This window comes from Limulus polyphemus, unplaced genomic scaffold (genome assembly GCF_000517525.1).
Source record: "Limulus polyphemus unplaced genomic scaffold, Limulus_polyphemus-2.1.2 Scaffold1267, whole genome shotgun sequence".
Taxonomy (NCBI): domain Eukaryota; kingdom Metazoa; phylum Arthropoda; class Merostomata; order Xiphosura; family Limulidae; genus Limulus; species Limulus polyphemus.
In genome coordinates, this window is record NW_013666877.1 from 155,814 (window position 1) to 172,060 (window position 16,247).

A 16,247-nucleotide genomic window follows, 5' to 3' on the forward strand; every position below is an offset into this window, starting at 1 on the left:
GCGAAATTCAAAACAAACAAACAAGTTCTTATGCGATTACTAAGAGCTAGGGAACTATTGTTATTTTTTCTCAAGAACATATAAAAGTTTGTTCCTTTCAGATTTTCGTGCAAAGCTACCGATAGGGCGATTTATGCATAGCTGTCCCTAACTTTGAACTGATAGACTGGAGAGAAGACAGCTAATTAATAACACTCACCGTCAACTCTTGAGATATTTTCATCTGACCGAAAAGTGGGATTTTATCGTCCCTCTTGTAGAGTACCCACAGCGCCAAAGTGCGGAGCGTGTTTTTATGGCAACAAGCCGCAAGCTATCAGTTCTCAGACTTACAGCCTAAACACACAACCCATGCCTGGCCCTCATCTAAAAATTATTCTTTGTTTGTTAAGCACGAAGCTGCACGATGAGTTATCTGTGCTTTGCCCACCACGGGTATCGAAACCCGGTTTCTAGCGTCGCAAGTGATAAAAATGACCAAAAGTTGAACAAGAAGTATTTAACGTAAGGAAGATTTGTTGAATGATTGTTTAAAAGATTAAAAATATGATTCCAACAATATTCATGTCTAAAAACGATGTTTGTTTTGAATTTCGCGCAAAGCTACACGAGGGCTATCTGCGCTAGCCGTCCCTAATTTAGCAGTGTAAGACTAGAGGGAAGGCAGCTAGTCATCACCACCCACCGTCAACTCTTGTGCTACTCTTTTACCAACAATTAGTGGGATTGACCGTCACATTATAACGCCCCCACGGCTGAAAGGGCGAGCATGTTTGGTGGGACTGGGATTCGAACCCGCGACCCGCAGACTAAAAACGATGAGAAAGGGAATTTTTCGCCTTTTCATTTTGTACCATGACAGTGTTGTGAACATTACTACAAGCTCCTTGTACTGGGGCAAAGACCAAAATCATGTTTTATATATGCTGATTATATAGGTATAGTTAGTTTCGTGTCATACCAATATCTTGGATGTATGCTGTTTTTTTATGGGGTTTTTTTCCACAAGAAATTTTTATGAACATGAACCCTTTTCGTGAAATTACGAACTTACGATATTCACTTGACACTAACACATATTGACTTTTAGTATATCAACTCCTGCTATTTCACGAAATGACTGACTTACAAACAGAAAATAGGTTCACGAAAGTGTCAAATCTCATATCTTTTACTAAAAGTTTTGTTATTGTTCTCGTTACTGCTGTACGACCTGGCAACCTTGAATACCTGCCCCTGGTGGTAGTATAAATCAACTAAAAGGTGTTTCTACATATGATCAAGTTACAGATTCCAGTCAAAAGCATCTGACGCTCACAGCGACTAGACCAAGATAATCAATCTCTTTGCTGTATCCCACAAAAACCAATCCGGGGACCAAAATAAGATCAACTGTTTTCGTTAACGACCTATCTGTTGACATTTGTCTCCAATCTTATATTTCATTCAACTCTCTGAATTAAAAAAAAAAAAAGAAAAACCAGTTATATCACAGAGTAAGGTCTGAAGAGACTCCAGCAAAATTTCCTGGTAAAAGATATGAACCAAATAAAGGTACCTTGAAAATAAAAGACATTTAGTTGAGTGTGGGCGTTTCGGTTGTTAGCTCCAATCCGCGACAGCCGGTTTGTCCTCCATATACTCTTAGTTAAAATGTGGGCACTTCTGAGTGCCAGCTGTTGGTGTTAGTACAGAAAAGGTCACACGTGGGAGAGGATGCCCATATTTGGAAGCCTCCTATTGGCAAAAGATGTGAGACAACAGCAAAGAGAATGAAAAATAAATGTAATATATAACAGAGTAGTATACCTTTAATGGATTGTTACAATAGTCTAAGTCTTGAATATCGAAAATACTGATGGTCTACACACTACAGAGAATAATTTTTAACATGTAAAAAAAATAAAAAATACCATTAACAAAAGTCCTAAACGTACACAAAGGAAAAAATCTCTAACTCTGAGTAGCACCAGAAAATGGTTTACTAGACAAGACTTAAGAACCCACGTATCTCATCTGCGTAATATAACTATTAGTTATTTGGACACGCATATAACAATGTGCTAAATCCAGTATCAACTGCGCATTTTCTACTAGACGGTCAATATATCACTCACTACGCGAACAAAGAATAAATAACCCAGAGGTTATATTATTATCCATCAAACCATCGTTGTCTACGTTTTCTATCAAATCGAACTTCTAACAAAAATCTATGCTTTTTGGATTTTTAAACCACGAATCGGTCGTTTCTGTTCAAATAAGTCCCCCAGTGGCACAGCGGTATGTCTGCGGAGTTATACCGCTAGAAACCGGGTTTCGATACCCGTGGTGGGCAGAGCACAGATAGCCCTTTGTGTAGCTTTAAGCTTAATGACAAACAAAACAACTGTTGAAATAATATTATATTTAGTTATCCAAATAATAGAATGTAGTAAAATTTTAAAGGTCGTGTTCTTAGACAAATTAGACGTGACCGTCCTTTTCGTTCGAGGTAAAACTTCTTTCCACTGATCACACACTGGACGGGAAGCGTCACATATCAAATACATTTTTTTTTCTATATACACAAAATATTCAGACTCCAATAATTTTACATCGTTAAAATTTTACGAAATTTCGGAGTTTCTACTTTGGTTTTCTACAATTGGCTTGTGAAACACTTTACTACAGTATACAAACTGTACGTTTATAATGTCCCATGCATAAGTGTGTGTTCAACTTACAACGTTCTGCCTGTTTATTTTACTAACTTTCTTAGTACTTTATATTATATTATATATATATATATATATAACCTAAAAAACCACGGTGTTAATCAACTGGGTAACTTCCTGATTGGTGGGTGTTTCATCTTTGGTTTCCCTCCCCTATTGACAGGTATTTGGGTTGTGAAAAAGGGGAGTCAAGAATGAGTGCATTCCTTTTTTCCCTGCATGTGAAAGGTGAAATGTGCAGAAGATAATTAAAAATGTCGACCTAAAACTAACTAGAGGATAAAACGTAACGAAAACGAAGTAGAAGAGGAGGCAATGACGAAGTGGAACAGCAGCAGACGATCCAAAAGAAGTGAAAACATTTCAGATGGGAAATAAGAAATGATAAAAATGTAGGGGTAGAAAATGCTACCAGTAGACTGTTGTTCAATCTAACTATCAAGGAAAAGGTCAACTTAAAAATAGGAACAAACAGGCCCACTAGCTTGGAATGTGACGAGGCGGTGATGAATGACATACAGGGGCGGAAACATTTTAGCATGAGGATTTTGAAGCCGGGAGGCCAGGGTAACTGGAGTTACATCGAGATCGTAGCTATCAGACAAAATCGGTATCGGAGTCCATAAATCCAAGTCAATTTGGGATGAAACATCCGGTAGGACAATCTATTTGCGGTTTGAGAGGAAATCAACACCAAACAAGAAAGCGTTCGCATAGAAATATGATTAATAAGAAGGTCACTTAGAGCGGGCGTCTGGTAAGATTATTTTAAAAGCAGTTTATGATTAAGACAAACTGGACAAAGCAATAACTGAAGATCTGGTGAGAATTTCTAATGGTGAGAACTTTTTTGTCCGGGGAAATTAAGCCTTAAGATGAAAGAATGTCACACAAAAGCCTAAGAAAAAATATATATTGGCTGATTCAGGATTCGAATGGACAAAACAGCTGTGTCATAAAATAATTTCCTCCCTAAATGATCAAGAATAATACGATAAACAGCATAGGGAACAAATCAGCATAAGACTGAGCAGAGAAAATGGTTTAGGACAAAAGAGACGAAAATCTAAATGACAAAGAAAAACAAAGTAATTCAGCAGAAGAAGAAGAATGACACGAAGAACAAAGGTTCCTAAAACAGGCCAAGGCTGAGACAAAATAGGCCTAATCACCTGAAGGTGCAGGCTAAATCAAACACACCTCCTTTGTTAAGACGACGAATGAGTTAGGCACAGTTGAGGGTCTTGTTCAGATATAAGACTTTTAAAGAAGGAAAAGGAGCAAAAATCCAAGATCAAAGGAGAAGAAAGAGACATCATGGAAATATAGTAAAATCAAAGTAAAAAAAGTCCTAAAAACGACTGTTGGTAATACTCAACAGGATAAACAAAAATGTCTGCATTATGGGAGCTGTTAGTATGATATGAAGAAACGAAATATATATATATATACGTCTTTACTGTAAAGTTCAGAAAATATTCTCTGCATTAGGTTATATTACCCCACATGTATTTCAGAAACTAATGTCTATATATACGTGGAATAAAAAACAAAAATGAAATAAGTAAAAGCACTATGGCTAACAATCATGTATGAACACTAAAAATATTCATATTACTCTTAATCAACACCAGTTATTGAGTAGTAAATTACACTGGATATAACTATACATATCGTGATAAATAATATACTTATAAATAAAAACAAAGTTTTTTATTTTTTAGCAAATGCTTCAGTTTGTACAATGATAAATGTATTCAAGTGCTATTAATTTTGTACGAGAGAAAATAATACCATTTACTCGTTATTGTTACAAATACCAATAATGTCACCAAGGGAGCTTTGTTTATGTGAGAGAGAAAACAATTCATGAATTAAGAATATTAATTCTTTTGGATTTTAGTTTCATCCTATTGAAATTTTTGCTAAAACAATATACCAAATATATATATATATATGTATTATATTTAATCACTAATTCTTTATTTGAATAAATCAATAGTAGTATTTTCCTTTTCAGGTTCTTATTGTGAGTAACTTTAATATTTTGACGGCAAGTTTAATCATATTTTATTGGGCTTACCTGAAATCGAATTTCCTTGACTAACTCGTGGCCCGATAATCAGCGCCATCTACCAAATAATAAGTAAGTATTAGAAAGAGGCATTCAAAACAATTTCCAGTAAAGTTCGAGTAAACGAATAATATAAATAGGTTCACAACGACTACTGTGTGTCTCAGTCAGCCTGACGAGCCCTGGTACTGGGGTAAAGACTTTGTCGGCATTAGATATACCAGATATGGCGTGGTTGGCATATTGTTATATATTATTCTTTGCTTTCACTCACAGGTTCTTAGAATTACAAAAAAAAAAAAAAATAAGTCATTTATTGAAATTCAACTAAACGAAGCTATATTTTGGTGACTCACAGTAAATTATATATACTGTTATATTCAATCCGCGTCTCTCTCTCTCCCCTACCTTTCTCTTCAGTTATACGCCCAGTAATTAGAAATAACTGAGCCGCGAAAAGTTAATGTTATTGGAAGAGTACACCCTGACCCCTCCGTGGAGTTTTTTTCTTTTTGTAGATAGATAGAGAGAGAGAGAGAGAGTACGTACAAGTTGTGCGTTTGGGCGAACTCCGATATCCCACATTTGGCTTCTTAAACGAACAGTGATACTTGATGTATGACGTCATATTTATTGTGCAGTGTAAATACTGTGATTAGTACTAATTCACTTTTCTAAATTGTTTACATTAAGTGATTTTTATTCTTTTTATCTACTCAACATTGTTGATCAAACAATACAGTACAAATGTAAATAAAACATACTACAGCTATATGCTGCATCTTGCAGTTGGTCATTCAGTTAGTTCAGAGGTTCCCACTCTAGAGGTTGAGAACCCTCAGGGGCCCCCTAGAAAGTGTTAGAGGGTCGTAGCAAATACACGAAATTGTGAAGGACTCATTATTAATAAATTCACTGGGTGGAGCCTCAGTCAGGATGCAGAACGCTGTAGGAGACCTTGTGCTGAGAAAATTAGAAATCCTGGAGTTACCGTATTTTTCGGAATATAAGACGCACCCTTTTTTTGAAGACAAAGGTTTGGGGAAAAAAAAGCTACAGTCGCATTTGAAAGATTTTTATTAAACAAAAATTTAATTTGATACTTTAAAAATTAGTATATATTGTTCTAAACACAAAAGAGCTCAAAACATCAAAATAACATAGTTTTTTTATCGATTAATACAGTGGATTCCAAATATTTATGTATACTAAATTCGGAGAAGCTTCCATTCAGATAGACCAATGACCAAGGGTTCTGGGTACGTGTAGCAGTTTTCTGACTATTAAGTTCAAAGATGGTGGCGAGCTTTTTTATAAGATAATAAGCAATGGGTTAACCAAGCTGAAAAAAACGCGTTTAATAAGCTAAACTGATCACAAATTGATTAAACGAAATTCCTTCACAAACATCACAAAATTCTATCAATTATAGCCTAGAAATTCCGTCACAAACGTAATAAAATTCTATCAATTATAGCCTAGAAATTCCGTCACAAAATTCTATCAATTATAGCCTAGAAATTCCGTCCCAAACGTAATAAAATTCTATCAATTATAGCCTAGAAATTCCGTCACAAACGTAATAAAATTTTATCAATTATAGCCTAGAAATTCCGTCCCAAACGTAATAAAATTCTATCAATTATAGCCTACACACACTCACACCCACACATTATAAACTGTAAAAATAAACAAACAATTGATATTGGATGGACTGTTCGTTTAAATGAAGGCTTGACATATTCCTAGTGAGCAAGATAAGAAAATGCCTCTGGTGACAATGTCTCATGCTCCTGGTTTCTTACAAGAACTAAACATTAATCGTGTTTTCGTATGATGTGGCGGGAACAATAACATTCGGCTCATTATAAACACCCCTAGCGCTCAGGACATTAAACCTAAAGACCCAACGAGCATCTGAAGTGATTTACGTGGCCGTTTTGCTTGACTGGAGGCGTTTTAAAAATATATAAATACGTGTATCATGTTGCCTTTAACTTTCAAATTATCGACTTGTTTTTTTTATGCCGCTCTCTGTAGATGAGTTCACAGATACTGAACCTTATTGAGTAATTTTATGTTTTTGCCTGTTACAACATTCACTGTAAAAAAAAAAAAAACTGACATAAAAAAGACAGTTGAAAGCACTTTTCGCATCTAAGATACACAGACGATACCATCAGTTGTCATCAATTGTAATATTGAAGATAATTTTGTTTAAATGTTCACACGTGAATAGATGCCCTGTAACCTACAAACAATTTGATTTCTTAAATGGTTAGGGTAAAAAAGAAGTTTCAAAATGACACGGACCTCTTCAGTAATTTTATGTGGCCCAGTTTCATTTTAAAATATAATCCGAGTTTTCTGAAAATATAGGCTCTTATACATATTGGTTGAGCTTGCGGTGAAAAAAAAAAAGAGTTAATAGTTTCTTTTATAACAAATTTCTAGCTTTTGAAAGTGTTCATTTCAAGGTAAATAGTTCGTTTGAAAAAAAATTCGAAATTGAAATTTTTTTAGCTATCTTTTTTTTTTGTTTAATACAGATATTAGTTATAACGTCTCTACAAGTACGTTTGTATATAAATGCTGTATCTGCATCACTAAATTTAATTTTCACACAGCAACCATCACCGCTATAATGCATTGTAGAGATAACAAGCTGGTTGTAATAGCAACGGGAGAGGTGGGGGGAGCTTCTCAAATCTTGGCTAACAAGCGACCTTGAGCGAACCAATCACAGAGGCTGTCAGAGTTGTGAAATTAACCGTTTCCCTTTACAATTACTTAATTCATTGGATTATTTTTTTTCCTCTTAGATTTATGTACCTCTGAGGGTACCTGTACCACCAACTGGGAATAAATTGTTAAGTTAAGAGGAGGGAAGAAAGGGAAGGGGGTACACATGGCACCGCAACTGATAAATTACATAAAGTTTTGCTTTGTTTGTATGTTTCTTTTTTTTTGCAAATATTTTCGAAAAGGAGTCTACGCAAAGCTGTTCTTAATTCTGAACTGATAGACTAGAACGGAGACAGTCAGTCAACACACACCCACCGTCAACTCATGGGCGGCTTTTGTCTGACATAATAGTGGGTTTTGACTGTTACTCTTATAACGCGTGGGTACATGTTTCCAAATTCTAAGCGCGTTTTTGGATACGCTACTCATTCGGCCACGCCCGAACGTAACAGATTCTATAATATCTACTACAAATCACATTTGAAGAGTCTGCTTTGTATATTCTTTTGATGTTATTTTCTTACAGAAGTTCATATCACTATTAGTTGATATAACAAATATATTAGCGTAAAATGCCAGCGCTTCGCTGCAAATTTCAAAGGCCCCCTCAGACTTTACAGAGTCTCCAATGTACCGATCAAGCTCTTCCATTATTCCCTATTATTTCTATAGTTACCCCAAGGGGGGGGGGATTTGTACTCGAAAACAAACTCCGTTAAATGACCCTCTCGTGGTACCTGAGCACGTGTACCATGTTTGGTCCCGCTAGCTTGTGAATAGGGTATAAACACAATTTCAAAAAAGGCACCCACCCTGGAATCTCGAAGAGGGGCCAAAAACACAAAATTTGATACCTGATTAGGGTTCAGCTACCTTGAAAACCTACTCATGTACCCCAGTCGTGCCTGGATGACCTTTCGGGGGCTACGCCACATAGATCAATACTCTCCGGGTAAACCGAGTCCAACTGCCAAGTTTGGTCATGCTAACTCCAAAACTGTGGGAAGGGTTCGCGGACAAACAAATAAACATACACAACGTCAATCAATATAACACATTTATTTCTGTTTAGGCATTTTTTATGAATCTACGTAAGGTATTTATTATTCTACAAAAAACAAAAAACAATTGTGACTTCATATTTCTCATGTTCGGATATATTAGATCTAAAATAAAAGTAATATCTTCATATGCCTTCCCTCTATCGGTATATCAAGTAAATACGGCTTCTGTATTGTGCAAGAATGAGACACCTAAAAAACTTTAAAAACCTGTAAAAAAAGGGAGTTCGTCGCGGCTTGTTTCGAATTTGATTGCACCCAATGACCTTGATATTTTTAGCACTGACCAACGACCTTACTTACGATTCGCTAAATAACAAATGAAAACAAAATATATAGTTCAAAGCAAGAGTAAATTTTGACCAATAAGAATCAGCATATGATTTTAGAAGTGGTACTGAATGCCGACATAACTTTTTGTTGAACATGTAGTATCAAGCACGGTACAATAGTACGATTTTTACAACACTTACTTTGCTGTGAAGTTACTAAACAGCATTAAAAAACATGGGGTGGTTTGTGCGTGTGCATATTTGCGAACGTTCTTTACAGACATTGAGTAGTGTGAATGCTGACAAAATATTTTCACGCTATTTATCGTTGCCTAAGAAACAGACAAACATGTACAAAAACGAGCCATCGTTTATATATCCGCGAGCTACTGGTAAGCATATTAGGACATTCGGTAAAATATTGTACTTGTTTTCTTTATTTGTGTGTTTATAATTTTCCCGCAAAGCTACGCGATGGCTATCTGCGAACAGACGTCCCTAATATGGAACTGATAGACCAGAGGGAATGCATATATATAGTCAAAAACACCCATCGCTGTCTCTCGAGCTACCCTCGTCTTACCGAATAGTGATATTTAAACATCAGCCTTATAGTGTACTCAAGTCCCCAAAGTATGGACCGCGGTTTTGCGGCGACGGGACGTGAACCATGTATTCTCGGATTCACTGTCCGATAATGTAATTCCTCGGCCATACCCGGTCCTCTTCTCTTGTCGTAATGTATTTAGCTGTCTTGACAATAAACGTAAAGAAAGACTTGTTCAAAATGTGTCTTCTACCTGAATGTGAACATCAACAACTTTGTTCATAGACATAATTAAGGGCTGACTTAAGCTATGACCCTTTTTTTTATAAAAAAAAAAAAGTTAGTTTTTTTGTGTGTGTGGTCAACATTCAGTGTTACAGCTCCTATGTAGTTTCTCGAGTACAACAGATTTTCTCTTTGTCTTCATTAGTGAGGTTTATATCCATTTTGAATGAAAATGAGGTGTAGTTCCGGAGACGAGTGGAGAACGATGTTGTAAATTCTATCCTTTCCATTCATCATAGACTTAATTGTTTAATGACTTTTTCCGCTTATTACTGACTTACATGAAGGATTTATCGGAAGTGATCTCTTTGAGTTTCAGATACGCCTGAATGAACATCAACCATTTACGTCATAAGTACAGGAAAGCAGAGTAATTACAATTCTCCGGTGCCATTCGCGGTACGGCCGCACTCCACCCCGAAAACTAATGCGAGGCTTGCACTGCGCATCCCATGCTTTCGCGCTACGCACCACACCATCCCACGTGCTCTCAGTCTTTTTTTCAACCACGGTGTTTCTGTGCAGACCCTCCCGTGTAACCTCTCCGAGTCCTCCGCCCGCTTCCTCTGCTGCCGCTACCATCATTACTAATTGTCCTTCGCGGCAATTTCTAGTCTGTCTACGGCGAATGGCAAGGGCAAACTGTAGATTTGAACATCTACCTAACTCTTGTATTGAGGTTCACTGCAAAAAGTTGGAAAATTTTTTACTTGTTTGAAGCTGGGTTTTGGCAATATATTGAACTCGTTGGATGAAATTTTTATGGGTGCCATTTTTCTCTGTACTGTGACGACTCTTCAAGGAGTCTAAAAAAGCGGGATGCGTATATAAAAATATAAGCCAACAGATCTTTAGTTTTAAGTAATTATGAAATGTGAAATAAATCGGGTACTTACGTAAATAACATCCAAATGCTTTCAAAACGAAATATTTTTAGTTCTATCAAGCGTTTAGGGAGAGTAGGAGTGAACAATAAGTACCCATAGAGACGCCGCTAGGTGCTTAAAATATTCGGTTTCTCAGTATGATATCGATCGTGGTTTTCTATTCTGATTTTTCAAGACACCAACTGGGAATTCGGGGCACTGCCAAATAGAATCAGGGCACGGGCTCCGTGTGCCAGCGCCTAGCGACGCCTCTGAGTACCCTTGTAATAAATTATATTTATTTAATAACATACACCTAAAGAGACCACCAAAAAATGGTCAATATTTTATATTTAGCCATTTCCGTGAGTGTGATGAATTTGATGTAGAAAGTAACTCACCATTACAATAAATTATATTTGTCTTACAACAACATAAAGCTTACAGTGCACGGTCATAGATTTCAACCCAATTTCGCTAATGTTTAAATTTCACGTTTGGGTGGCATATAATTAGATAACACTTGTTTATGTACCACGTTTAGGTGGCATACGTTGATGTTTCAAAATCTCAATGCGTCACGAGTTTATGTGTCACGTTTAGATGACACGTGTTTACGTGACAAATGTGCACGTGTTTAGAGATATAGCACGAAATAATTTCTTATACTTTAAAATTCTTTGACATAAAGTACAGCCCCCCCCCCCCAAATGACACATCGGTATGTCTGCGCTAGAAAACGTTGTTGTCGATACCCGTGGTGGGCGGAGCAATGATAGCCCTTGTGTAGCTTTGTGTACTAATAAAAAAAAACACAAACAAACATAAAGTACAGATTATATGAAATGCTAAATTTATAAATAAACATTAAAAACTTGATGGATCAAAGTTAAAAAAACAGCTAAAACGGGATAAAAATAATACAATAAAACAACGTTTTTCAACCGTTTACTTTTACACAACATATTTAACACATCTATCCAAATAGTGACGTCCTGAACATAATATTGACCTTAACATGCATATAAGCTTACTCCTTGTATTCTATTTATTGTAGGTATGTTATATTATAGCTTATTTTATTTTGCGTTTATTAAAATTACGTTCACGGCACATAATTTTGACTTGACGTATAGTGACAATATTTAAATGACACTCTGAACAAGTGGTTAATTGGATGCTAAAGGTTCACCTCATACACGTGAGGGTTGAATAGAATTAAATACAGTAAATATTATGCAATCAATAGTTATACTTGTGGAATATGTCGAGAGGTTACCCACTTAATCGAATTAAGTACATAGGCGTAAGACATTTCGTGGGAGAATTTTCATTACATTCAGTCTATTACGAAAACTAATTTATTTTATAATACATTTCACAAAACTGGTATCAAATCGCAAATAAAAAATAAGATATGCACACAAATGTATTTTCTTTGATTTTACATAACTATAAGCTCTCCCCCCCCCCAGTGGCACAGCGGTATGTCTGAGGACTTACAATGCTAGAATCCGGGTTTCGATACCAGTGGTGGGCAGAGCACAGATAGCCCTTTGTGTAGCTTTGTGCTTAATTACAAACAAACATAACTATAATTTGTGGACTATTATTATTCGTAATACTACTACTTACTACCACAGAGTTCACAACAAATTTTGCGAGATTTAGTACCTGTTTTTTTTTTGTTTTTGTTTTTTTACGCTTACTGATTATTTTAAATGACACTTTGAATTGAACAATCCTAAATTTTAATATTAATATTAGTATTATGTAATAGCGTGGGGGTGTTAGTTCCACTTCGTGAGAGAGGGATGTCATGTCGTCACTGCCGAGAATAATAATTAGTGGGCGAGCCTATTTTTTTAGGCGAAATTACGTTTGGATTGTTGAGTTGTCATCTTAAATGGTGGAAATATTTTGTTTATTACCCAAAATAGGCTTAGAACCACAGGTTCAGAACCACTGTTCTAGAATATGTCATTTTAACACGTGTATGTCACAAATCTCAGTTCTTTGTGTTCGTGTTCATTTAAAAAGTATTACCATCAGTAGGTTTATATCTTATACAGTCTAAAAACTTGTAAATATAAATCAAAAATAGATTATCAGACAAGTGATATGTAAAACATATTAGTTTGGGCTCAGCCAATAAAATGCGGATTTTAAAGCGTATTATCCATATAGTTAATTATAGAAATACCGATGGAATCTATGTAACTATTGGCCTTTTGAACACACTTTTCTGAACTATTCTTGCGCCAAATAACATATAAACCAATTAAAACTTTTAAACAAAAATCAATTTACAGTTAATCCCACTAATTACTGCTTGGAATCCCCATGCATTTTACATAAAAATTCAGTAATTTCAGTTCTTTATATCAAGTGTTCTGAGAGGCAAAAAAACAAAATTGGTCAACATGATGCTGTTTGAGTAACCCATCGGCTGAAAAATGTGTAAAAATAAATCTATAATTTGAGGCTTAAACTAAATAAATTGGTTAGATGTAATTTTATTTAAACAATTTTGGCAGTTGGTAGATTTAAAAATTATAAAGCAAACCTCACAGACTCTCAACACCTGTCCACTTAAAATGTCCCCCGGCCCGGCATGGCCAGGTGGTTAGGGAGCTCGACTCGCAATCTGCGGGTTCGAATCCCCGTCACACCGAACATGCTCGCCCTTTCAGCCGTGGGGGGCGTTATAATGTGACGGTCAATCCCACTATTCGTTGGGTAAAAGAGTAGCCCAAGAGTTGGCGGTGGGTGCCTTCCCTCTAGTCTTACACTGCTAAATTAGGGAAGGCTAACGCAGATAGCCCTCGTGTAGCTTTGCGCGAAATTCAAAACAAACAAAAAATATCCCCCAGTGAGTCAGTGGTAAGTTTATGAAATCACAACCCCAAAATTCATAACAAAACGATAATGACGTACGTGCCGCTAAGATGGCTTATAAGTTGTAGTTACTAACTAAAACACAACACTTTAAATGAAAAATTATGGTGTACTGTACTGTTTCTAATGTGTTTCAAGCAAAGTAATAAACAGTATTAAAATATTTCAAAAGGGTTTAGTTAGTTCACAATTTTAAAAAATCGCTAAAATTAATACCAAAGATATATATATATATATATAGTACAGATACATTCTGATCATACATTGGAACGGTTTAAGTCTAACCTTGTAGGTAGTTTAGTAACACGTCATGTGTATACAAAAAACAAACAAATAGAACTTACCAAGCCTAAAATCAGAGACAACCAGTTCGTATCCATGTTTCCTGTAAACGGGACAAAAAAAAGTAGGTCAGACTACAGAAATGACGGGATGAGGTAGTTTACAGTCGCGAGATAAACTTTAGGCCTACATAGTTTTGTACTACGCCTACATGACCGACTTACAACGTACACATGAATTTTCTTAATCCTAAATTTTCCTCTTCCGGAGGATATTAAAAGATCATATCTTCCCATTGTTTCTGATATTTCGTAAAATATTCATAAGCCCTTACTTGAATATTCTAAAGGTACTGATTGCTTTGTTTCGTTTTTCTACCCTTCCATACGAAAAATTGCCAAAATTAATTACGGTGATCTAGAAACCTAAAGGTAATCAAATCTCTCTGTCATTAAGTTTAGTAACGCTAAAGGTTCTTTTTGATTTGATTAACAGAACAAATTTATATCATTTTATTTTTATTTACCAATAAAAAGTAAAAGCCCTCTACAATTTAATTTATTGGGTAATAGAAAATATAAAGAAACAAAATAATAATTATATTTCTCAGATCCAAATGTCAAGTTTAGAACACTCAATGTTAATCATCGTACATGTAATAGAACGTGTTGTATTTATATTAGGAATAGTTTCAATTACGTACGAAAAAAAAAAGATAACTAGAAAAGAGATTACGCAACACTAAATTAATTTGTAATTACAAAAAGTTGAAGTATTTTATAATATGAAACATTTTAAGTAAAAATGAAAAGAAAAATGTTATATTTGGTATATATGAATTTTAGTAATTTTGGCTATGCGAAAAACAAAATTGAATATTTCTTTTGTTCGAATATATGATGGTTGAGTACGTTATATCAAAACAGTTTTGGAGCTTTACTAACGTTTTTACAGCCCCTGTCACCACATCAGGTCATGCTCTTTTTGACAACCGTACATCTTGATAATAGTTTCCATTGCTAAAACATCCAGCATAAGACTGACATGTCCAAACCGCACCATCCTTCTCTGATGCTTTCCATAATCATCTAGTATACGAGGACGACTTAGTCGGTATGGAATAGCAAGAATATTTGCTTCATTCTCCAGCTGCTTGAGGTATGCAATGGTTGAATTGAATGTATGATAGGATGCTCGATCTTAGTGAATCCTTACCCTGTTGGCGACCGTCACCTTCTTCAGTATGTTGCCTGGGGCACGTGGATGGGTTTTTGCCGCTGACCTTTGTTATTAGGGTCTCACCTATTTCAAGACGCCGAACTTTGCTTACCCCAAGTTGGTCCATATTCTTTTGTTTTTGTTTTTAATATCATTCTAAAATCCTCTTCCTAAACGCACCTTTATGATCTGAGTATATAAATATTTTGGGTCAGAAATGGTTGTTACATACTATTTCCAAAAGCGTTTAATCTTCGGTGGCATCACGTTACTTACGTAACACGAAAGCATGTCAAGATGTAGTTCTGATAAATACCATTACATGACGACTTTATATCAGCAGTTGTTATGTGAATTACTGATTTGAATATTATAAGTCGTTTTAAAATAACCTGCTCAGCCCTCTATAATTGTACCCAGTGTGTTTTTTGTTTTCTTTTTAGGCTGTAATAAGTGAGTAAAAATCAAGAATTTGTAAAATAAACACGATATTTCTCTTTCTGGGGGTTGGAGTCTTACTTAACACAAACTGAATATTAATTTATTCTAAGACTATTTTCGTTGGCTTCAACACTACTATTGAACTTTTTTTCTTTTTACATCTCTACCACATGTGTTTCTGTAGTAATAAAACAATGGTAGTAATTCAGAAGCTAGAATAATTACAGAAATATTTTGGGATTATCACCGTGATGTGGTTCGAAAAAACAGCAAAGGAAATGTTGTATACTTCCGTTTAGCTATGCATGACGGCAAGACTCATTCAGAAAAAACATCTTTCATGCGTGTGTATTTTTTCTGCATATCGTGTGTGTGTATCAAATATTGACATTTCATAAATGTGTCATTTCTGAAATTAAACGTTTAAATCTATGGAGCGTCACAATAGCAGATCTAACTAACGTCTGCATTAAGAAATGTAATAAAGTATCTTTTCAAATTAAAACCTTTGAAGGAAAGTACTATAAGTCATCGCGGGTTTCTGTCTAAACATCAACTTTTTGTTTATACACCGATGTGAGCTTTCAAATTATATTGTATTGGTTGTTATTGAGCACAAAGCTACACAATGGACTATCTGTGCTCTACCCACCACAGGTACTGAAACCTGATTTTTAGCGTCGTAAGCATGTAGGCTTGCCGCTGTGCCACTAGGATGCTTTAATTATATATATATATATATAGGAATAACGCACTAAAGCTTTGGGAAGTTATTCTAATAATGACCAACCTTTCATTAAAATAAATGGTGTCGTGATCTACAGTCACTAACCTTGTTGCT

General features: G+C 35.5%; 1 long non-coding RNA gene across 1 annotated transcript in view; it reads right to left on the reverse strand.

Moving 5' to 3' along the window:
- Nucleotides 1–4,782: 4,782 nt before the first annotated feature.
- LOC106462851 overlaps nt 4,783–16,247 on the reverse strand; it is a 13,110-nt gene continuing 1,645 nt past the window's right edge. Inside the window, exons 2-3 of the long non-coding RNA XR_001291012.2 lie at nt 13,810–13,850; nt 4,783–4,849 (exon numbers count right to left, since the gene is read on the reverse strand). This is a non-coding gene — a long non-coding RNA (uncharacterized LOC106462851). The remainder of the gene's footprint in view (nt 4,850–13,809; nt 13,851–16,247) is intronic.